This window comes from Acinonyx jubatus, chromosome B3 (assembly GCF_027475565.1).
Source record: "Acinonyx jubatus isolate Ajub_Pintada_27869175 chromosome B3, VMU_Ajub_asm_v1.0, whole genome shotgun sequence".
In the NCBI taxonomy this organism is placed as follows: domain Eukaryota; kingdom Metazoa; phylum Chordata; class Mammalia; order Carnivora; family Felidae; genus Acinonyx; species Acinonyx jubatus.
In genome coordinates, this window is record NC_069386.1 from 41,278,829 (window position 1) to 41,304,132 (window position 25,304).

Genomic DNA, 25,304 nt, shown 5'->3' on the forward strand with positions numbered 1-25,304 from the left:
GCCAAGGCTTTTCCTGAAAGGGATTTTTTGGAGAAAGGCAAGTCTTCAAAAGAAATCTGAACTTGACAGTGTCTTGAATCCCTCAACACACCCTCAGGCCTAAGCCGAGGGTTACACAGAGAGCAAGTTACACAGATGTGTGCATTTCTGAGGAGGGCAACACAAAGGAAGCGTCTCTCGTCCATTTCCAAGCCAGATAGAACGAAATGTAAACCTCTGTGAGTTATGCTCAGTGGCAAGTTCTGACATCTCACAGGAAATCAAGTTTCTGCCAAGGAAAAGCCAAGAGTTTTTGGTCAGGACCCAAAGGACTTTTTCAAGCTTCTCATTAGCAAGCCAGAGAGTAATATGAGGTTTCTAACCCACTCTGTGAACCGCAGTATCTCCCCTTACTTAACATCAGAAAAACCCAAGACTGCTTTTTAAATGGACAAAGAACTCAGAGTGGCCTGTCACAGCTCTCCTGCAGGAAAGGGGGACAGTGAGCCCTTCCCAGGGCGGCTGCGGTCAGCTGTGCCAAGCCCAGTCCTGTTGGGCCTTACAGAGAAAAGAAAGGGGGTGAGGATGGGGGTGCGGGGAGGGGGGGGTTGGTAGAAAGGAAGAGGAAACTGAACACCTACTCTGTGCTAAGTTTTTTATATAAAGTGTTTCACTTGATCCTCAAAGCCACTCTGCAAGGTAGGTTAATAGTATCCCTATTTTTATGGGCAAAGGAATAAATGCTTGCCTAAAATCACATGGCCAGTCCCCCTTCCCCTAGGCAAGTGGGGTCCCCGCTGCGGGCCTCATGCTCTAGAAGGCTTTGCTTTGGTCTTACTCTGGCCATAATGCTCTCCATGAAGTAAAAAGTTCCAGGGGCAAGAGATGTGTGCCTCCCCCCACAGTGGACGATGCTCCAGGTACCTGGAACCCTGGAATTCTCTGTCCAGATGGCCCCGCCTTCTTTCAAGGACCACAGAGGCCTCTTTCCTGGGTTCATTCTCCTGAGTGGGTGCTGGGATGTTGATGTGTAATCCCAGGCCCAGGGTGACCAAGGAGGTGATGCTGAAAGGGCCGTGTGAGCTAGTTGTCTGCACACATACACATGAGGCTTCTCATGATGCACGACAGCGCTGAGCGTGAGAGGGTGGGAAGAGAAGGGAGGGTCACGTGACAGAGAAGGTAGGAGCTCGAGGCTGGGTCTTCTCATTCTATCACGTCAGAGCAGAATTCCAAGTAGTCTGGGAATTCTCAATCAAAGGTGGTCTTCCAGGTCACTATGAAGGTCTATTTGTCAAGGTTGGAGGAAAAAAAAAATCCTATTTTTAATAGTTTGCTATATGTATATTTTATAACTCTTCAGTACTGAGGTATATGGCCTGGGGCCTTCATTTGGGCCCTTCCCTGGGTCCCGCAAATGTTGGTGGTGGGCTTGCCTATAGTCAATAAAGAGGTGGAGCCCAAACCTAGCTCTGTCGTCTGCCAAGGGTGAATGCTTTGGTGACTGCCCCATGACGCCTGATCCCACAGAGAAGTCAGGGGCAGGAGCAGTGCTAAGTATTTTATGAACATTGTTTAACAGAAATTATTTCTGACCATTTCCCATCACAGGTCCTGAGTTGCTATGCACACACTGCGGGGCCCTTAGAAAGCCAGCCAGTTCTCTGGGTTCAGTTCCCTCCTCTGGGAAATGACATCTGAGGAGTCATTCAGCTTGAAGACATTAGGAGTCTAAAGAATAATACAATTTGTTTCCTCGCTCTACTTGGGGGTTTCAGCAATAGGTCTTTTAGGATCGCGAAGTGCTTTAAAGAATAACAACAGTAAACGATAATATAAAGAACACGATGGTAGGGGAGTAAAATGAACGGATCACCTCAGACACTGAGCACCTGAAAGAGGACTTTGGCAACCGTGGTCTTGAAAGGTCAGGGGGGCCAGAGATGGCAGAAGGGAAAGAGGGTGGTATGTCAGACATCCCTGAATGACGGACAACAGAGGCACAGGAAAGCTTGTGTTGGGACCAGCGGGGCCTGGCCCAGGTGGCAGCCAATCTGTCATGGCTCCCGCCTGTTCCTGGTGTCTCTTGGAGGAAAAGGAGCAGAAGGCATGGTGCAGACCCAGGACAGGCTGAGGGAAGGGAGGGGGCCAGGCCCAGAGTAGGATGAGACCCTGACTGTCTTACTGGGGCACTCGCAGGTGTGGATCCTTCTGTGGTAGGCCCGGGAGCAGTGTTCCTGCCTCTTGACCTCCATCACTCAGTTTTCTTTCTCTCCACGGAGAATCCCACCTTCCTCACCCTGTCCAATTGGCTCTTTCCTATCCATTAGCCTGGAGAGGCAGCTTGGTACTGAGCCTCTCACTAGGGAGTCACATGGTCTGTCACCCCCTACTCTGAGCTGTTGACAATCAGGCCCGGGTGAGATATGACCCACTTCACCAGAGAAGCAGGGCTGAGGGGGGTCTGTGGTCCCACAGGTCTGTGTCTGGCTCCACAGGTGTGCAAGGGAAGGCTGTAGCTTGAAACCTACAGGATGGAAGGGGCCTGGGCTGTAGAGCCAGAGGCTCTGGAGTTGTTTCCTTGCTCCCTTACTGACTGTGTGCCTTTAGGCAAGTTCCCGAATTGTTCTGAGCCTCCATTTTTCGAATCCGTAAGATGGGAATAATAATTTTCTATCCTATAGGGTTGGATAAGAAATATATTCGGTAAGAAAATATATTCAAAGACTTTAAGCTAGGGACTAGTTCAAAATAGGGACTGCTTAAATAATGCAATATTGCCTGTTTCAAGCACAAACTGCAAAAAAAAAAAAAAAAAAATCCCTTCTGTCTCAAGTTCATCTGGAGCAAAACACCATGGCCGCTAGATACATGCTCCTGGTCTTCCAGAGGGTTCTTACATTTCACCATCCATCTTCCTCCACGGAGGGTAAGCATCTACACATTATGCATGGAGGGAAGCCAAACGGACAGTGTATAGGAGGAAGAAAATCAGGATTTGTGTGTTGGGGAGAAACACTTGTGGCTCAGTTAGGCGAGACCCAGCCTCCTGCTGCAACCTCTGCTGTAGCAGCTGAGTCAGACCCGGTGACACAGAGAGATCTGGGTTAGTAGAGCAAAATCTGTAAGACATGCAGGCAAAAACCTGGGTTGTGGTAGAGACGAAGATGCGTTATGTGACATGTTGTGACCTCCAAAATGAATAAGAAATATTGTTACAGTATCTGTGCTCAGCGGGACAGTCTTGGGTAAAGAGGGGTCCAGGGGGTTGGGGTCAGGGTAGGATCACAGTTGCTAGTACAATGAGGTAAGACTAAGGTCACTGGATGTGACTGTGTTGGCTGTCTACTCATAGCTCCAAGTTCCGGTCATGCAGACCCCCGGACCTGTGAATGATGGGTACGGGCTTAACGTAGAGATATTGTGGGTTTGGTTCCAGACCACTGCAATGGAGCAAATATCGCAATAAAGGGAGACCAGTAAAGTTTTTGGTTTCCCTGGGCATATAAAAGCTATGTTTACACTAATTAAGTGTGCAATGGCATTGTGTCTAAAAAGAAAAAAACCCGTACATACCTTAACTTAAAAATACTTTATTGCTAGAAAATGCTAACCACCATCTGAGCTTTCAGCAGGTCATAATCACTGATCACACATCACCATAACAAATATAATAATGATGACAAGGTTTGAAATATTGTGAGAATTACCAACTGACAGGGACATGAAGTGGGAAAGTGCTGTTGGAAAATCATAAATACAGAGAACCAACTTGTGGTTGCCAGCAGGGAAGGGTGGGGGGATGAGCAAAGTAGGTGAAGGGGATTAAGAAGCACAAACTTCCAGTTATAAAGGAAGTAAGTCATGGGGATAAAAATTTCAGCATAGGGAATATAGTCAATAATATTTTAATAACATTATATGGTGACAGATGGTAACTACACTCACGTGGTGAGCATTTCGTAATGTACAGAATTGTCAAATAACTATGTTGCACACCTGAAACTAATATAACATTGTAGGTCAACTATACTCCTATTGAAAGAAAAGAGGGGCGCCTGGCTGGCTCAGTCGGTTGAGCGTCCAACTTTGGCTCAGGTCATGATCTCGTGGTTCGCCAGTTCAAGCCTCACGTTGGGCTCTGTGCCGACAGCTCAGAGCCTAGAGCCCGCTTTGGATTCTGTGTCTCCCTCTTTCTCTGTACCTCCCCGGCTCACACTCGATCTCTCCCTCTCTCTCAAAAATAAACAAACATTAACAAAATTAAAAAAAAAAAGAAAGAAAAGAAAAATGGTACCAAGAGAGTTACTCGACACAAGATTGCCATAAAAGCTCCAGTCTGTAGAGTTCCAGCTGACGATGGTGATGTAGGAAGACTCTGAACTCACCCCCACCATGGGACAAACCTTTTAAAATAGAACAATTTCTCCTGAAAGAGAACTGAGGGCTGACCGAACAGCCACTGAGCAACTAAAGATACCGAGAATGGCAAGAGAACAGCAAGAGAGACAGAAACATGCCACGGTTTAAAAGCGTAACTAGCATATACAGCCATGGTTCTAATCAGCCAGCAAGAGTCACCAGGCTGTTTCCGATTCTGTGTCTCCCTCTCTCTCTGCCCCTCCCCCGTTCATGCTCTGTCTCTCTCTGTCCCAAAAATAAATTAAAAAAACGTTGAAAAAAAAAAAAAAGAGTCACCAGGAACACAAAGCTGCACAGGGGACACCATACACAAGACCACTCCTTCAACTTTAGGAGAAGTAGGCATTTTGCCTACTCTGTGGAAACAAACACAGAAAGTCAAGCAAAATGAGGAGCCAGAGGAATATGCTCCAAAAGAAAGAATGAGGAAAAAAAAAAAAAACTCAGAAAAAGAACTAAATGAAACAGATTAGCAACATGTCTGATAAAGAATTTAAAGTAATGATCATAAAGATACTCAGTGGGCTGGAGTAAAGAGTGGAAGAACTCAGTGAGACCTTCAATAAAGAGATAGAAAATGTTAGAAAGAACCAATCAGAGTTGAAGAATGCAATAACTGAAATAAAAAACACACTAGGAAATCAATAGTGGGTCGGAGGATGCAGAGAAATGCGTTAGTGATCCCGAGGACACAGTAATGGAAAGCACAAGCTGAACAGCAAAAAGAGAAAATAAATTTTTTAAATGAGGATAGATTAAGAGACCTCTTGGACAATATTAAGAGAACAAGCATTCACAGTATATACATAGGGGGAGGAGGGGGAGGAGGGGGAGGAGGAGGAGAGAGAAAAGTGTAGAAACCTTATTTGAAGAAAGATAACTGAAAACTTCCCTAACCTAGGGAAGGAGATAAACATCCAAGTCCAAGAAACACAGAGAGTTCCCAACAAGATGAACCTAAGGAGGGCCACACCACAGCACATTATAATTAAAATGTCAAGGTTAGGGGCACCCGGGTGGCTCAGTCAGTTAAGCGTCTGACTTCGGCTCAAGTCATGATTTCACGGTTCGTGGGTTCGAGCCCCACGTTGGGCTCTATGCTGACAGCTCAGAGCCTGGAGCCTGCTTTGGATTCTGTGACTCCCTCTCTTACTCTGACCCTCCCTTGCTCACACTCTGTCTCTCTCTCTCTCTCTCTCTCTCTCTCAAAAATAAACACTAAAAATTTTTAATTAAAAACGTGTCAAGGTTAAAGATAAAGAGAGACTCTTTTTTTTAGTGTTTTATTTTTTATTATTGAGACAAAGAGAGCACATGTGAGACGGTAAGGGGCAGAGAGAAAGGGGGGACAGAGGATCTGAAGTGGGCTCTGTGCTGACAGCAAAGAGCCTGATGCAGGGCTTGAACTCATGGACTGTAAGATCATGATGACCTGGGCTGAAGTCAGATGCTCAACTGACTGAGTCACCCAGGTGTCCCAAGATAAAGAAAGACTCTTAAAAGCAGCAAGAGAGAAACAAAAAGTTGCACACAAAGGAAAACCTATAAGGCTTTCAGATAATTAAAAAAATTTTTTTTTATTATTTATTTTTGAGAGAGAGAAAGACCGAGTATGAGTTGGGGAGGTGCAGAGAGAGAGGGAGACACAGAATCTGAAGTGGTTTCCAGGCTCTGAGCTGTCAGCACAGAACCCAACGTGGGGCTCAAACCCACAAACCGTGAGATCATGACCTGAGTTGAAGTCAGGCACTTAACCAACTAAGCCACCCAGGCTCCCCAATCAGCTGATTTTTCAGGAGAAACTTTGCAAGCCAGAAGGGAATGGCATGATCTATTCAAAGTGTTGAAAGGAAAAAAAAAAAAAAACAAAATAAAACTATAACCAAGAATACTCTATCCAGCATGGTTATTCAGATTTGAAGAAGTGATAAAGAGTTTCCCAGACAAACAAAAGAGAAAGGAACTTATTAGCACTAAACCAGTCTTAAAAAAATCTTAAAGGGACTTCTTTAAGTGGAAAAAATGGCCATAATTAGACATAAGAAAAATATGAATAATAAGATGTAAAATGTGACAGTATATACACAAAATATATAGAAGAGAGTAAAGAAGGGAAGAGAGGGGAAAAAGAAAAAGAAAGAAGATTTTTTCTTTTTAGAATGTACTTGAACTTAAATGACCATCAAATTAATATGGAATGCTATTTAATTAGGATGCTATATATGAACCTTATAGTAACCACAAACCCAAAACCTATGATAGATACACAAAAAATAAAGAGAAAGAAAGCCAACCAAAACACTATAGACACTCATTGAAAATAAAGAGAGAAAGAGAATAAGGAGTACATTCCTATCAATAATTACTTTAAATATATATGGTTTACATGCTCCAATCAAAAGATATAGTTGTAGAAAGGATGAAAAATCAAGACCCAGCTATATGCACCCCAAAAGACTCATCTCAAACCTAAGGATTACCCTCTTTGTCTCTCAAAAATGAACAAATAAACATTAAAAATATAGAAGAGAATAGAGACTCCAGAAATAAATACACATTTATATGGTCAATTAATCTACAATAAAGGAAGCAGGAATATACAATGGGAAAAAGAAAGGCTTTTCAATAAATGGTGCTGGGAAAACTGAACAGTTACATGCAAAAGAATAAAAGTGGACTGCTCTCTTACACCATACACAAAAATGAACTCAAAATGGATTAAAGACCTAAATATGAAACCTGAAACCATACAAATACTAGAGGAGAACACAGGCAGTAATTTCTCTAACATCAGCCATAGCAACATTTTTCTAGATACGTCTCTTAAGCAAGGGAAACAAAAGCAAAACAAAAACAAAAACAAAAAAAAACCCCAAAAAACAAAAAGCAAAAAACAAAACAAAACAAAAAACCACATTGGGACTAAATCAAAATAAAAAGCGTTTGCACAGCAAAGGAAACCATCAACAAAACGAAAAGAGAATCTACCAAATTGGAGAAGATATTTGCAAATGATGTATCTGATAAGGGGTTAACATCCAAAATATGTAAAAAAAAAAATTATATAACTCAACACCAATAAACAATCTGATTAAAAAATGGGCAGATGACCTGAATAGGCATTTTTCTAAAGAAGACATACAGATGGCCAATAGACACAGGAAAAGATGCTTAGTATCACTAATCACCAGGGAAATCCTAATCAAAACCACAATAAGATATTACCTCACAGATATCAGAACGGCTAAAATCAAAAAGACAAAAAACAAGTGTTGGTGGGGATGTGGAGAAAAAGGAACCCTCGTGCACTGTAGGTGGGAATGTAAATTGGTAGTCACTGTGGAAAACAGTATGGCGCTCCTCAAAAACTAAAAAATAGAAATACCATATGATCTAATAATTCCACTATTGGGTATTTACCTAGGGAAAACAAAAACACTAACTGAAAAGATGAATGCACCTGTATGTTTACTGCAGCATTATTTACAATAGCTAAGACATGGAAACAACCCAAAGGTCCGTTAATAGACAATTGGATAAGGAAAATGTGGGGTGTGTGTGTGTGTCTGTGTGTGTGTTTATGGATATACACACACATGTATATTCATACATAATGGAATATTACACAGCCACAAAAAGGATAAGATCGTACCATTTGAGACCACATGGATGGACCTAGAAGGTATTATGCCAAGTGAAATAAGTCAGACTAAGAAAGACAAATACCATATGATTCCATTCCTAGGTGGAATCTTAAAAAAAAAAAAAAAAGCCAAATGAATAAACAAACAAAAAGCAGAATCAGAACCAATGGCTGCCAGAGGGGAAAGGGTGGGGGCCCGGGCAAATAGGTGAAGGGGAGAGGGATATACAGGCCTCCAGTTATGGAATGAATAACTTGCAGTAATAAAAGCGCAGCATAAGTAATATAGTCAGTGATATTATAATGATAAGGATATGATATTATATTGTAATAGTAATGTAATGGGACAGATAGTACCTACACTTGGGGTGAACACAGCGTCATGTATCTATTTGTCAAATCCCTAAGTTGTCCACCTGAAACTAAGGTAACATTGTGTATCATCTGTGCTAAACAAAACGACGACAAAAACCCTTTCAATCTGTAAAACACGCAGTATCTGCAAAGCACATCAAAGCAAAGAGCAGTAAAACGAGGTATGCCTGTACCGAAGCTGGGCTATGCAGTAGTTCTTGGAGAAGAACTGTGACTGAAATGTGTGCACAGGGGTCTAGAAACAAAAGCGAGAGGGCAGTTGTTTCTGCCTCTCTGTGTGTGTGGCATGGGAGAGATAAATGCCAATAGTTATTCCATCAATACCTCCTGTGAATCTTCATCCTGCACCTCCCTCCTCTTCTTCTTTGGCCAAAGTCCCCCCTTTTTGACAGGGCATCATAATTGCTGGAATGATTCTCAGCCCCGCAATTCTTTGACATGCATAAGACTTGGCAGGCTCACAGGAAAATGAGGTCATTTTACCAAATCCTTGTAATGATTGAAACCTGTGGTTTCTAGGGTGGGCGGCAGGCGGGAGTGGGGGAGGGGAGTGACCAGGGACAGAGGTACAGACAACTGAAGCGTCCAGGCTAGGGAGCTCTCCTCCCTTGGGGAGCTGTGACGGACAGAGGTCTTTCATGCCCGAGAGTGGGTTTCAGGCCCCTGCTAGGAAGCCTTTGCCCCTCTGTGCTGGGGGAATGGCGGGGCCAGCCTGCTTTTCCCAGCTGCTTTGCGCATTACATCTGAACCGGTTTATTTTAGGAAGGAACTCAATTCAGCAGGCCCGATCTGCGATCTGCTGGGGCTCACACATACCTAGGAGTGAACCAGACCAGGCCACCCTTGTCGGGGGGGGGGGGGGGGGGGTGGGTGTTGCGCAATCAAAGTCATCCCCAGTAACATTAGCTGGGGTGACAGCCTTTTGCGTCCTGCCCTGTGGAGTTGCCAATTCACATTCTCGCAGGGCAGCAGATTAACAGCTGTGGCTTCTCTCCCTACCTACAAGCCTGAGATCTGAGGGCCTCCTCCGTCAGGCACGTCTTTGGGAGTTAAGTGTTTTCAACACTACAGAATAGTCCGTGCTTATACGACAAACTGCTTCTTGATTACAAAGAAAGAAAGAAAAATTTCTCCGAGGTTCTAATTCTCCTCTAGGTGAAGCCTTTCTTTCCGGTGCTCTTTTGTTTTTTGTTTTAAATTTTCTTTCCTGTTTACTTTTTTGAGAGAGACAGAGACAGAGAGACTGGGGGGGGGGTGGTGCAGAGAGAGAGAGGGAGAGAGAATCTCAAACAGGCTCCATGTTGTCAGTTCAAAGCCCAACGTGGGTCTTGATCTCACTGAGCAGAAATCAAGAGCCAGATACTTAAGGGACTGAGCCACCCAGGCGTCCCCTTTCTGGTGTTCTTTTTAAATGTCCCCATAAGTCTCTACAGAGGTGCACTGGGAGTGCCAGTGTGGGAGAGAGGAGGGTGTGGGACAATGTGTGGGGTGAGAAGGACAGACAGCCAGTGTCTGATTTCAGCTCTGCCTCTTGGGTCCTTGGCCAGATCATATCATTTCTCTTCTTTAGCTTATCTGTTAACATGGATGGGGTTGATGTCCGCCTTGACCCCTTGGGGTCAAGATAAGTTAAAGGGCACTTTGAAAGTTGAAAGGCGGTAGGATTATTGTTATTCTGCTGCATGGTCAAAGTCAGGTTATTCTGTCTCGTGAACTCTTCTGCTACTTAACATGGTACACATGGAGGGCCCAATAAATTCAACCTACTAGTAATGTGTGTTAAGAACCTATTATGTGCCAGGAATTGTATTAGCCACTGTAATGGCTAAAGTAAAAACGAATATAAAGATGAAGTTTACATGATTTCTATTTTCTTTTTTTTAACTTTATTTATTTTTGAGAAAGAGAGAGACAGAGCGCGAGCAGGGGAAGGGCAGAGAGAAAGGGGGAAACAGAATCCAAAGCAGGCTCCAGGCTCCGAGCTGTCAGCACAGAGCCTGACGCAGGCTCGAACTCACAAACCATGAGATCATGACCTGAGCCGACGTAGGACCCTTAACTGACTGAGCCACCCAGGCACCCCCACATGATTTCTGTTTTCAAGTTTACTGCATTTTAAGTGCCGTGTAAGCACTTATGGGCTGTTTATGTAGGAGTTGACAAACAAAGGACATTTCACTTCCATCGACCTTTGGAATCCAGAGTTGACATGTAAAACCACAAATACACACACACACACACACACGTCCTCACTCCCTTCCCCGTTGTGACTCTGTGTCTGTCTGCAGCTGAGATACCCTGGTGTGGGGCACAGAGGCCCCCTGGGATTGCAGTTAGCAGGACACACAGACAGCGGCCTTGCAGAGAATAGATGGTTCAGTGCTGTCAACACGGGAACCTGTAAGGGCCTTTGAGGTTGTTGGTGTGGCTCACTAGGGGGAGCAGGAAGCCTGGAGACAGTCAGACCCGGGCTGTTGATGACCAGCCCTTCCAGATAGGGATTTTATTGTGTTACCTTCAGCAAGACTGAGCCTCAGATTCTCTGCCTGCAAAGGTTCCCCCACCTCGGAGATCTATCCGAGGAATTAAATGAGACTCTGACAGTGGAGCACTAGACAGAGAAAGCTCCCCTTGTCTACCCGCCCGGGGAATCTTATTCATCTTGTTTAGAAACAGTGGCAGCCCATCATTCATTCATTCTACAAGCATTCGTTGTGTGCCTCCTGTAGGCCAGGCACAGCTGCAGACGTGGAATAGAGCCGTGAGCAAACCGGCAAGGCCCCTGCTCTCCTGACGTTCATCTTCCAGCTTCGGTGCTTCTTTATCATAGGATTCTTCCCAAGGACACAAGGGACTGAAGTCTCATACGGCATGTGGACTTGGCCCTGTTCTTCTGACGTGGCATAGTTGGCATGGCTCTATTTTACAACTTCCTACCTTATTTTAATTGCTGTCTGACATCTGGGAGAGAACTAAGTCATGGTTTAAGTCTTAGTCCGCTCCCAGTGTTTGCTTGCCACGTGAAATGGTCGCTCTCAGGCTTCCCCCAACAGAATGCCCATAGGGGCTCCACAAACAGAAGAGATGTGTGGTCTGGAAAGTTGTCTCACCAGCAGCTGGCAGCACAGGGGAATTAAGTGCACTGCCCTTGGGTCCTTATGGAGCCACGCAGGGAGGTGCCTGGCCACCTGCTTCACCGAGAGCCCAATGGTGGTGCTGTGCCCTGAGCTGGGGCCTGGCCTGGCTGCCAAGGGCTGGGTTTCCATTAGATCCTGCAATGACTTTGCCTGGTGACCTTGGATGGTCCTGGTTCTCTGCACTTCAGTGGCCTCATCCTCCAACGAGACCATCACTGGCTTGACCAACCACAGGATTTTTATGAGGACCAAATAAAAGAACAAGAGGTTTCCTTGAGTCAACACACACACACACACACACACACACACACACACACAAAGACAACATCTAGCAATAACGAAAATGGTATCATTCCAGGACGATCTCATTGTCTGTATGTTAACATCACATTATCCTCTTTCTGCTCATTTTCTCCCTCAAGCATTACTTTTCCCTGGTAAAGAAAATGGAACCTACTGCAGGCTGCAAATCTGTGTCTGGAATTCTGTGTCCAGAAAGTAGCCATTTGCATTTGCAACCATAAAAGCAAGGAGAGTAGAGAGCAACAAAGGAAATACGCGTGGGGAGCGGGAGGAGGCAGAAATGAGGGTTTGCTCCGTGTAGCAGACAAACCACCAGACTTCCTCCTGCAGGAGATGTGAGGCCAGCCAGGCCAGAAGTCAGTCACACATGGCCAGGATGAGTCCCCCTGTTTGCATCCAGCCAGGGAGGCTGGAGGACGGGTGATCGTGCCTTTCTTCATCCAAGGCAGCCACAGGACTACTCTCTCTTCTTACAGGGCCTGACCTCCCACTGGAGCCCAAGGGGCCACCAAGCCAGCCTAGGGTGGGGCAGAGTGGGGGCTCTGTCTTCCTCCAGGGCTCCGAGTGCCCTAAAGAGAGAACTGAACCTATACCATTCAACTCAGTTCAGGCAAGGCCTCCCCTGGTGGGTGCAGGCCTGGAGCCTCCTGCCCTATTCCCTTCCTGCCTCTCCTGTGAGGGGTCCACAGAGTGAGGATCTGTGGTCTGAGCCTGGAACAGCAGCCAGTGCCTCACGGTGGGTGGAAGGGAGCTAACATAATGGAGCGCATCCATTGGGCACCTCATTGTAGGGACAGAAGAGAGTAAAAGTTATGGATCCTGAGATTATTGGGTTCAAATGCTGGCTCTGCTACTCAGCTGCTGTGGAGCTTTGAGCAAATTACTTTACCTCTCTGGGCCTGGATTCCCCATCTGGAAACTTAGGAGGAGCAAGCATTTTGGGGTTTTGGGTTGTGGGCATCTGAAACAGACTCTGGCTCACTTAAACATAGGAAGACTTGGGGGCTGGTGGTAGGTAGCTCACAGAATGAAGGAAACTGTCCCAGAAAGGGGGGCTCAGAAGTTTCAGGCTACCGAGTTACTCAGAGATCCCAGAAGCTAGAACCAATTGAGGTCGCATACAATAAGAGGGTAGATGAGGCCCTCTCAAAAATATAGATCTGGGAGACAGACTTACTGAGCTTTTGGGGTCACATGGCTGCCCTGTGGCTAAGAAAGGATAGGAGACAGCCCCACCCATCTGTACGAGACCAAGACTGTCCCCAGATCAGAGCTGGATGCAGTTCCAGAAGGACATGTGAGCGGCTGCTAGGGCCCAAATACCACAGAAGGGCAGCAAAGCGGACAACGTACCCACTGGCGGGGGTGTTCTGAGGAAGAAGAAAGATAGAGCAGTGCAACACGTAGCACAGCACCCTGTCCTGTCCAAGAGATCACCAAGGTGTAGCTGTCCCAGCTATCAACAACTCTGAAGTACTATCTGCCTTTTCCAGACAGAAAACGGGAACTTGAACTGAAGAGCTGCCCAAGGTTGCCTCAGTGCCAAACGAGACTTCGACCCCAACTTGGCCTCCAGAGCCAGACACACAAACTGCAAAGCCTCACGCAGAATGGAAGCAAGGGACCCCTTTCTCAAAAGGCCAGAAAAAGTACCATTAAGGGGCCCTGAAATATAAACATTTCCCTTTCGACCACTGTCTACTTCTTGACCGTCTTCAGTTTTTTTAATTTGCTATTTAATGTCATTCTAAGTGAAAAATTAAAAAACTAAGGGATCAGTGCTAATTTTACCAGTCTTTACATAGTACAATGCCGGTCTTACAGGCAAATGAAGATACTCAATTTGTATGTGGAATCGCCAAATCACCAACTCGTTCTCAGCATAAGTGGTTGGCTAATACAGGGGAGTAACACGAGTGAGAAAGGAGATGACAGAACTCTCTAGATGTTCCTGCTTCTTAGAACATCACTGGCTCCTTTTTGCATCTGAAGTCGAGTTCTGATTCGATTGGAAAGCATGGCTTCTCGGGGTTTTCAGTGTCATCAACAGAACATGCTTACCTTGCACTCACACTGACTCTCGCTGGGTTCCCAGGCTTTATCCCCCAGAATGCTGTGCTGGTACGGTGGCTGGAATGCTCTATGCATGTGGAACAGCAAGGAACAGCCACACACATACTGCCAGGCTCTCCTCTGCTTGCACATCTCCGCTCAAGAGCACTCCCCGGGCTTCACTTGCAAAACACAAATTGAAAGATAAAATGATTAAGAATGCCAGGACAGTGGCAGCAGATGATTTAACCAAACGGAGGGGTCCTGCCTGCCTCTGACCTTGGCTTTCTAGAGCACATGTACCTCCTCACCCCAAGAGTCAACAAACCCCTTTCTCAGTTGTGTTTGCTTTCTGCTCTTGGAGGGAAACGTTGAGTTCTGGGACTAAGGCTCTAAGAACTGAAGGAAGCTGGGGCTGAGGGGGAACCAAGCAGGTGGAGGAATGTGCACCCAGGAACCTCTCTGCACAGAGAGTGGGGCCACAGGGACTGGGGTACAAGACCAGCGTACGTATTCCCTCGTGGGCCATAGTGTCTGGACCGAGGAGAGTCTGGCCAAAGACAGACCGATGGCTGGCCCTGAATGCTTGTTCTGTGAGTGGAAATTTCAGGTCTATCATTCGCCCACCTTGGCGGAAAGGACAGGCATCCTACAAGTACTCATGTCACTGTCCTCGGGGCCGCAAGTGACCCAGCAAGAGCTCCCCAGGGAATATTAAGCACCCATAGGCTTTGGGCTTGGCCCAGAGCAGAGCTGGGTGCCTTGTTGGTTGGCCCCTCCTCCCCAGAAGCACCTCCCCGAGTTCTGTAGGCTGAGATGCTACATCTCAGAGCATGAGGCCCATGGCTTTGTCAGCTCAGAGCGGCTTGGCCAAAATCCCTCCTGGTGGTCTGGAGACCAGCCCTAGACACTCCTCCCTCTCTTGGCCCCAGCCTCCTTGGGATTTCCAGTGGCAAAAAGACATTCTCCCCCTCCCCACTTGTCTCCATCTTACTGGAGTGCTTCCTGGGAATTTTACTACAAACCCAGCCCCATGCTTTCCAATGAACCACCAACCAGCTGGTCCCTGATGGGGGTGGGAGGGCACAACAGGCAGGGCAAATAGCCATTTCTCCTGTGACCCTAAAGAAGAGAGAGTGAAGAGGAAGGACACGGGCTGGTTTCCTGTTCCAAAGAAGCCAATAAGGACACTGACTTTGTGACTCAGTTTCTTACGTGCAAAATTGAGGAAGTGATGGCTTACTATCCCAGAGGAGAGAAAGTGAGGGATAAAACACGGGGACTAACCTGTAATGGCCATAACACCCTTCCCCATCCCCGGGACTGTCACTGACCATCTACGCGACCTAGTGGGAGCCCTGCACCAGCTTCCATTCCTGCACCTGTTAAGGGGTCCTGTGTCCTGCAGGCTCCTGTGGGCACTGTGGCCATACAGGACACAAAGCGCCACCACAGGCTGCCATAGATGGAGGGATTGCATGGTTGCAATCTTGTAATAAAATGCTTTCAATCTCCCCAAAGGCAGATTTGCCTCCTGTTAAGCAAACAGAATTGGTAGACAATGGCGTTCGTCTTTGCCAGCTTCATTATTTTTACTCGAGAGAAAGAGTCATTGTATGACTCTTTCATTTTACAAACTCTGCCTCAGGGAAACTGCTTGGTCAACAGTCTTCCTTAAGATCTTGTGGGAGCTCTGAGATCGTCCCTCTCAATCCTTGGAGAATCCTTGTCCACCTGGCCAAAAGAGGCCCTCTCCAGCCCTACAGCGAATGGTGGGTGCTCAGGGAGCCCCTGTGTCAGGCGACTTGCCCCCGTGGGGGTTGGAGCAGCTGAGAAGGTGTCATATTTTCAGATGGGACATCCCTCCCCTTCGGGAACATAGAAATACCACATACCTTGCAATTAAAGCCAGGCTCCTACCCTCCTTTCCTTTGGATCTAAAATGGGTGCTTGGGGCTCAGACTAGCCAGCATTCTCCATGGGCTGGACCTGTTGGCCTCAGGCTCCAGGGGCGGGTCTGTGAAGTCCAACAGCTGAAGTGCTGCGTAAATATTTTGAGAGCTCCAACTTGGAGCCATCTGCCGTGAACTCGCCTCCTTGGCTTGGGTCGGAAAGAGAAGAACAAACCCACGCTCATGAGCGCACGCCTACATTTCTCGCCCAGGCCCTGGAAGCAGGTGTGGTGCTGCTGGGCTGCCGGGCTGGACCAGGTGCAGGGCATTGTCTGACTAATAAAGTATTTAAGTGCTGCCTGCCGGACCCCGGCCCTTGGGGCCCGGCAATCTCATTACGCAGCTGTAGGGAATGGAAGTGGTGGCCACGTCTTGAACGCAGGTGACACCAGCATAGCTGGCCACTCCGTTTGGCTAGGTCTGCTCTTATCCCTAAATGAGAAGCAAGAGGAGGCGGCACAGGCTGTGCCTGTATCGTGCCGCACCCCCCCAACCACAACACAGTCACTACTTTTGGTAGTTTCTGGGCTTCAGGGAAAGGGCCCTGGTGTCAGTGAGCTGGAGTCAGGAATGAGTCCAGCATAGCAACCACAGCAGAGGGCAAATCCATCTGGCACCTCTGTGTGATAGTTTCTGGATCATATTCCACCTCCTCCAGGAAGACTTCCTTGACTTCTCTAGACAAGGAGAGTGCTCCTTCTTGGAAAATCACACAGTACGGATAACCTGGACCATAAATGTACCCATGGTGAGGGGCACAGTCCGTCTGGCCTCAAATCTCAGCTCTACCATTAACTAGGTGTGCAGCTTGGGGCAAGTTGTTTGACTTCTCTTTACCTCACTCTTTTGCATAGAATATGAAAATAGGGGGAAATGCCCACTGCATAGAGTTGTGGGCAAGTACAGGACTTAGGTACAATGGTGCTCAGAGGAGTATTGGCCAAGAACAAGCCCTTGACAAGAGGCTGCTATTATGATCATATACTTTTATTGTGGTAAAGTACAAATAACATAAAATTTACCATTTTAACCATGTTTGGAGGGATGGCTCAGTGACATTAACTATGCTCACATTGTGCAACCATCTCCACCATCCATCTCCAGAACTTTTTCATCATCCCACACTGAACCTCTGTCCCATTGAACAATAACTCCCCATTCCCCTTGCCCCAGCCCCTAGTAACTTCTACTTTGTCTCCAAGGATAACTTTTGACTACACAGAATCTGAAGCAGGCTCCAGGCTCTGAGCTGTCAGCACAGAGCCCCACGTGGGGCTTGAACTCAGGAACCTTGAGATCATGACCTGACCCAAAGTCGGACGCTTAACCGACGGAGCCACTCAGGTGTCCCAGCGTCTATTGTATTTTTGTGTGAGAGCCATGGTTTTCACTTTTAAAGGCTATACTTGAACACTTTGAATAACATAAACCAAGACAAGGGAATAGAGGTGGCTGGATCTGGTAGTAGTTTAGACAGGGTGTTTAGAGAAGACATCTCTGAGGGAGTAAAATCTGAGCAGGAACTCGGATGATGAGAAGAAACAGGCACCCTGAGATCTGGGAGAGGAGTCTCCTTGGCAGGAGGAATGGTCAGGAAGGGCCTGGGCTCCTCCTGGGAACTCGAGGGCACCAGTGTGATGGGAGCAGCAGGAAAGAAGAGTGTAGGAGTAGATGAAGTCTGGAAGGTTCCAGGTCAGACCCTGAAGAATCCTGCAGCCATGCCAAGGGATCAGGCCCAGTTTGAAATTGATGTTGAGGAATATGCTCTGTCCTTATAATAAGAAAGTAACCCCAGGACGGGAGTCAAGCTTCCTGGATTATGGGAGCTCTATTCCGCCTTAAGTTTAGCTCAATGAGTCTTACTCATACTGGTTCATCTTGCCCCTTTATCCCAAGATTCGCCAAGCCTGAAGCCAGTTGTTTCTTCCACCAGACCTTTTCCTCAGCCTTGGGTAACAAACTTTAGGGACAGGGAAGGGGGTGCCCTCTGGGCAGGCATGGAGAGGGAGGGGCCATCGCTGGGCTGGCTGGTCAGGAACCGAGTGGGGAGTCCAGTGTCTCCCAAGAAGCTCCCATCAGGACCCAGCAAGATGGCTGTGGCCACCAGCGTGTTGGACTCAGGGGACTTGGCTCTGCTCGAGGATCTCTCTGGTAAAATGCAAGTGATTCCCTCCGTCTCTAAAACCCTCCAGGATTCCCAAAACAGCCCCGACACCACCCTTCAAACATCCCTTCTTGCGTGGAAGTGAGTCTTCATGGCATCTCTACTGAACAGCGCCTTCTAGTGGAACTTTGTGTTCCTGCCATAACCTCTCGGGGGGGAAAGGGATCCCTAGGACCGCCAAGAATTGGGGGCTTTTATGCAGAGACTAAGTCCACTCTAGTCCTTAGAACTTCACTGTTAGCTGCTGAAAGGCACTAGCAGCAATGTGACATCGGGGGCCATGCCTGTCTGGGCCTCAGGGCATCATACCGCCGGGTACACACTAGATATCCCCGTAAGTGCTTTCTTAATGAATGAATGAAAAAACAAAGATAAGTAAGTTGTAGTGTCTGGACTTTAATGAAATCACTATGGGGACTGTTCTGTGTTACTTCAGGGCACTCCCATGACCAGGCGTTAAGTAATGTCCTTTTAATTAAACTCAACCTAACAGATGGCTGTGTATACAGTACAACTAGAATTCTGGAGTCAGACTGCCTGGGTTCAACTCCTGGCTCTGCCGCTCATCAGCTCTGTGACCTCGGGCATGTTACTTAATCTCTCTGTGCTTTCGTTCCCCTACCTGTAAAACAGAGATACCTCATAGTGTTGTCATAAGGGTTAAAATAATTAAAATTTGTAAAGCGCTTAAGAGACTGCTTTGAACATACTTTACGTTATGTCAGTATCTATTAAAGAAATAAGAGAAAACTTTCTCGACATCACAGTGATGTCCAGTAGTGAACTGGCTACCTAATGAGATACTGAGCTGCCCGTAATCAGAGGTATGTATTAACTTTCTTTTTTTAAAATTTTTTTCGATGTTTATTTTTTGAGAGAGTGTGTGTGTGTGAGTGGGGGGGGGGGAGGGGTAGAGAAAGAGGGAGACCCAGAATCTGAAGCAGGCTCCAGGCTCTGAGCTGTCAGCACAGAGCCCGACACAAGTCTCGAACTCACGGACTGCGAGATCATGACATGAGCCGAAGTTGAACGCTCAACCGACTGAGCCACCCGGGAGCCCCACACTTTCTAAGATAATTACTAATTATTCTCTATTGAATACTTAATATTATTTAGCATTAGGCTAGGCATTTTACACTTATTATCCTATTTTATCTTTACCTTAACCCTGTGAGGCAGGCGTTATTTATCACCATCTGACCCAGGAAACAGAGGCTTAGTTGTCCATTCTGAGTCATGCTCAGAATTCCAGGAACACCTGGGTGCCTGAGGTCACGCGAGGCATGGGAACCATGGGGAAAAGGCAGGTGAGTCGTGTGTGGGCTGGAGGGGAGAGCCTCCAGGGCCTGCCAGAGCCCAGGGCTCCATGATAAGGAACGCTTTGTGCTGGGGCTCCAAGGCAGAGTCAGGGCAGTTGGGGCGGGAAGGTGGAGGTGGCTTTTGCAACAGTCAATCAAGCAAGCAAACAAGCAGCCAACCAGCCTACCAAGCCAGAGACATGCTGTATTTGGCAATGAAGGGAAGGGAGGTGTTGGCAGGTGGCTCCGAAGGCCCCAGGTGCAAGGCTACGGTCTGTCATGGAGCCCAGTGCAGCAGGCTAGTGTCTTTGTTGAGAAAGAGCTGGAAAATCCTGAAGGAGGGAACATCAGGTAGATGGGATGGAAGACGCAGGTGGAGGGGTGCTCTCCTTGGAACAGAGGGGACAACCTCCCACTGCAGCTGCAGGATGGAGAAGGTGAATGGAGAGACATAGAGGAAAAGAGGAGAGCCAATGGGATTCTGGCTTGATCTTCACAATAAAAAAGGAGCTGAAGGCAGCATGTTAAGGGGATGAGGGAGTGAGTAAGGGGGCTTAAGGAAGGAAATCAAGGGAGGCAAGAGGTGTTATGAAGTTGCAGGGGCCCCTGCTGGGGAAGGAGGGCAGGAAGCCAGGCCGGGCCAGGGATGCACAGGAAACAACTGTTAGTGTGAGGGCAGAGAGACTTCTAGGCCACACGTGCTGCTGCTCAGCCTCCTGGTTTTCCCATGAGAACCCCAAGTTCTGGGGCTCTGGGAGCTGTCCTATCCACCTAAGAGTTATTCTTTCTCCCCGTCTGGCCTTTGAGAAATTCTCAGGGGCCAGGACGGCCATCTCCCAAGAGCACGGGGAGCCCTCCCCCTCGTCCCAAGGGGTGCCTTCGGATTCATCATTTGGAACATTTTCTCCCCATCTTGTATATCCCATTCCTTCTCCACATCGATTCTATGGAGAACATCAGTGACTGAAGAGGGACACAGCTATGAAGTCCCGGCTGCTTTCTTGACCCATGTCATACCTTGCTTCTAACGCCTTTCCCTCACTTTTCTCCTAGGTCTCTCCATGGGCATTGGATGGGCTCTGTGACTTCATTGCACCCATGGGAAAGCTGACCCTGTCAGGTTGCCTGAGCTGTTGTCTTGATATCAAGGCCAGAAGTGTCTGGTTGTGGTCCGGTCCTCCCCGCTCGGCTCCCCTGTGGGGCCACTGCCATCATTTCCCTGACTGTGGGGTTCCAGGTGGGCACAAGGCAGGGATGGCCAGCGCTTGAAAGGCGTGCCTCCCCGTGCCCAGGTCTGGCCCCGGTGGCAGAGACAACGACCTACCACACCCTGTTTCTCAACACATTGCTTCCGGCAGCATCACAAAACAATTGCAGTTGGAACCCCAGGTGAACCCTTTTTGTCACCCCCAACCGTAGGATGGGTTGTTCCAGCACCGTCTCTCCCCTATTGTCTGCGAAGCGGGATGGCCCCAGGTGAAACTGGGAGGCCGGGAGGTGTGTCCTTGGCTTCTAAGCCCCTGTCCCCGCAGCCCCCTCCAGAGGCTGCTGGGGGAGCAATGGTTCCAACCACAGCCAAGGCTCCACAACTGCCCTCGCCTCTCCGAGGCTCTCCCGGCTGCAAGGAGGTGAGCTCTATTCACCTGTGAATCCGCAGCCACGGGAATAAGGATCAGAATGGAGTGAGGCCCTGTATGTGTAAGACTTTTAAGTTACCATCATATCTCCAACGGAAGGTGGTCTTACCTGTAGTCACCAGAACCAACCTTCCCCGACATTTTAACAGGGGACTTTGGGAACACCACCTTTTAGTCTGATAGGAATAATTTTAATGGTGGGATTCTTCACTTGTATACACAGTTGGGGGCCAGCCAGGCTTGTGGCACTCTTCACGTCCTCCTCATGCTGCAGCAGGACTTATATTTGTCTGGCATTTAACGTCCATAAAGGGCCTGTCGCTTTTCTCTCGAGAGAGCTCCGTTGCTATTTTAAGTGGCTTTGGAGCCACTGCCCTGGGTAGGTTCCGTTACTTTCCTACCTGGTAGACACGGCAAATCCTTTTCTTTCTTCCCCTTTTCATCAAGGGCTCACGATGGGGGGTGGCTAGGTGGGCAGGGGTGACACGGTGGGTGAAAGCACAGTCCTGCCTAGAAATGCCCACATGGGGAGTGTAGCCCATCTCTGCCCCTAGGGCAGGGAGAACACGGCCAAGCCCCAGGGTTATTTTTAATCCCAAAGTTGCAGCGTTAAAGAACAAACAGCTCGGCCCTGGGAGGACCTGCCAAATGAGCGTGGGCCTGGAGGCTTCGAGTGTGGCTGCTTCCCACCCCGGCAGACCCTTCCAGAAACCAGAGCTGGGTCGCATGGCGTATTTTTACACACGCTGACTTGCTGTGCCTTTGGGCACCAACAGGTCCTGTGAGGACGTGTCTACTCATTTACCATGACCTTTAAAGCCAGTCCGGGCCTAACCTGAGCCTACCGTCGCCCGGAGCTGCCCGGCTCTTGTTGCCGGATGCTCCCAGTCTCTCCACCTGCTGCCCTCCTGCCCAGCCCAGCCCAGCCCCAGACTGCGGAGGGCAGCTTGAGAAGTATCCCTTTCTCTTCTTTTTTCCTTTTCCCCCTTCTTTCCTTCCTTTACTCCCCGTAACACCAACAATTCCTTGTAGAGGAATGAGAAAATTGAGATTAACCCCTTATAATTCTCCAGACCCTTCTACTGCGAGTGTGTGAAGATAAGCACTTGTTGATATTTGGTGGATATTTTTCTGACTTTTTTCTATGCATCTTTACACATAAGGCATTTATTTTTTTTCAAAATACGAATTCCACCCGAGGCCTGGCTTGAGGAAACCAGGAGGGCTCCTCATGCAGGAGGAATGCTAATGTCATCTCCCAGCGAAGGCTCCGGGCTCTGTGGAGGGGTTTGTGAGGACGTCATAGGGAAACAGCAGGTGCCTGGCCCTGTAGCCGTGAGTTCTGAGTTCGGTACCAGCGACTTTCTCTCCATCCTCATTTTTCCCAGCGGGAATCATTTTGCCTGTGTCAGGCTTTGTTTCAGGGGTCACCTGATCTGGACCCCCCTCCTCCACCACCCGCCCCACCCCCACCCCATATGCTGGTTAAGAAGACAGGCTCTAGAGTCACAATGCTCGGGTCTAGGTCCTTGCCCTGCCTCTAACTGCGTGAAGTTCGGCAAGTGGCTGCACTTCTTTGTGTCCTGTTTTCTCTTTGGTAAAACAGGAATGAAGATAGGATGCGGGCCCAGTGTGAGAATTCAGGGAGCAAGCACATAGTCGGTGCTCAATAAGCACGAGCTCTTATTCTGCCATTATTATTATTATTATTACTATTATTATTATTTCAACTCTTTAGAACCCCTCCTATGTTTTAGGAACTAGTTGAGCTTCCTGTTGAGCTTCCTGTATTGGGGGTAAATTAACTTACCTTTTTCATACTTCGCTCAGATTGGTGCTCCAGGCAGTTGGGGAAGGAGATGGGGAGTAATTTCAGGCACGTGAAAATCAGGGGATTTGATACATTTGTATTATGGAATCCCTGGAGCTCATTAACACACTGCAAAGATGTTAAAGCCATGTTGCTTGAACCGACACTCTCCCGCACACGCTACTCAGTTGCGGAAGTCAGGTCATGAACGCGTGGCGATTCACCGTGTTATTGGTGCTACTGTTGTGTATGTTTGAAAACTTCCATAATAAAAAGTTTATATATATATATATATATATATATATATATATCCATATTACTGTTTTACTTTCATACTTTCTCTACGTTGTTTTAATATACTTTTTTACAACGTTCAGGAATCAATAAAGCCACTAAAAAATGCCTCCCCCTTGAGACACGCTGGTGTTAACGAAGCCACTGCTGGTCTAGAGTAGGGTCTTCGCTCTGGGCTGGCCACACTCCATTGCACTGATGACGTCCAGAATTCCCAGCTGACAGGTGCTGGGACAAAGAGCAGACACACTCTAGCACCTGGCGCCAGTTGCTTTCCTTCCCGGTGTTGGCTTCCAGCCCCTATTGTGGGTCACACTTGTCCTATCTATGTCAATGCACAGCACTCGGTGTGCCCCATTAAAACTCTGAGAGCAGAAGAGGTGCAAATCAGGACATCCATCCAGAGCAATGCCGGGACTTTGCATCTCAAGGTTAGGGGTCCCTGATACCTGTCCCCTTCCTCTTCCAGGCCAGTCAGCAGGCTGCTCGCCTCTTTCTCTCTGATTTTGTCAACAACATGGATGTCACGTCCTTGTCCCTACATCGAATCAGTTCACCGTGTTTTTTGTGATGATCCAGAGACTTTGGGTAGTTTTGTTGCTACCACCATTGTTGTTAGAAATAGTTACAGCTTCTAATTATTGAGTGATTACTGGCTGCCAGATGCTATGCGTAGGTACCATTGCCTCACTCAACGCACACGACAGCAAATGAGGTAAATAGCGTTATCCCATTTTTCAGATGAAGAAAGTGGAGCTTAAAGCAGGTGAGTGACTCGTCCAGGGTCACAGAACTAATAAATGGAAATTTAAATTTCAGGCTGTCCTATTCCCAAGTTCATGGTCTTAACCCTATGCTAACTAGAGGCTTTTTTTTTTCCATACCCATAAAGAAGAGAGGGGTGTAAAAGAATGGCTAAGTTTCCCTAGGTCTAAAGTTGCGTTGTTGTTGTTGTTGTTGTTGTTATTGTGTGCGTGCATTCTAAACAGAGACTACCGTCATGTGGACACCCTGGCGCGCTGGGCTGTCGTCTTTTATAAACGGGCCCAACCGTGTGTGCGAGAGCGTGTGCGTCCAGATGCGGAGAGGAGGCAGTTCAGAGGTAGCAGGCTGTCCGGTGAGAGATCTCGACTCTGGCCTTCAGCACATGTGGGTTCACCCCAGCTCTGACACTCATCTATTCCCTTGAGCAACCCACCTACCCCCTCTGGGCCGCAGGGTCTTCATCTTCAAGACTGGGGGACAACAAAGCACAGGTCGCCAGCACATTGAGATCACGAGTGGAAAGTGCCCAGCCCTGTGCCTCACCAAAGCAGTTACTGGAAAACAAAAGTGCTCTCCGCATTATTCCCAGTGGCTGATGGGAGTTCCCAGCAGGACCAGGAAGGAGGGAACCTGTTGCTGGGGGACAGGGGAACAGCGGCCGGCTGGCATTGGGCCTGCACACACCCCTGAAGCTCAGCTTCTCTTGTGGAAAATGGCGGTCCTAGCTCCCCTGTGGCTCTGGGGCCTCCCCAGCCCCTTGTTGGTCCACTCAGCCCTCACCCGCCTCCCTTCACCTTCTCCACCCCCACCCCCGGTTCAGCCACGCAGAAGTTCCAGGCTAGTCCTCCCTGCTTTCCCTGCCCACAGCCACTGGCTGGGCTGCTGGTGGTCCGCACATCCCGAGGTGGCTTCCCGGCTGAGAAGTTGGGCCACCTGTCCTGTGACCCACGTTGCTTAGAAAACTAACACTTAACTTGATGTGTCCCTGACCCCCTCTCTGTGCCACGGACACACACGCAGACACACACGCATGGACACCACGAAGATATGCTGACACAGACACAGACATACAGAGATACAGACATACAGACATACAGACACAGAGACATGCAGATACACATACGGCATGTCTGGGAGTCATCAGCCTTAGAGACACACAGACACAGGCACACAGACACACGGACGATGGCACTGGCTGCCTCCCAACCCTTGGGCCCAGCCTTCTGCCCAGGGGCCCCCACTCCTGAGTTCTGCTTCTTTGGTCTAATAAGGGTAGGTGAGAAAGGGTCGTGAGATTCCACAGATGCTTCCCGGTGCCTCCTCCTAAGACTCTTCCAGTAGAATGTTCTCTGGGCAAGTATCCAGGGCTGGCAGCCCCTGGCTGAGTCATACGGATGAGGGTTTTGGGGGCCCCAAGTCGCACTTCTGGCCACGTCCAGATCCCAGCTTTTCAAAAACTCACAGGCAGCCTTC

The 25,304-nt window shown here is 48.1% G+C and overlaps 1 long non-coding RNA gene across 1 annotated transcript in view; it reads right to left on the reverse strand.

Annotated features, from left to right (window-relative positions):
• The window catches only part of LOC128315922 (uncharacterized), a 129,149-nt gene extending 113,255 nt beyond the window's left edge, over positions 1–15,894 (reverse strand). The window contains exons 1-2 of the long non-coding RNA XR_008299131.1: positions 15,807–15,894; positions 13,921–14,093 (exon numbers count right to left, since the gene is read on the reverse strand). This is a non-coding gene — a long non-coding RNA (uncharacterized LOC128315922). The remainder of the gene's footprint in view (positions 1–13,920; positions 14,094–15,806) is intronic.
• Between the last annotated feature and the right edge of the window lie 9,410 nt (positions 15,895–25,304).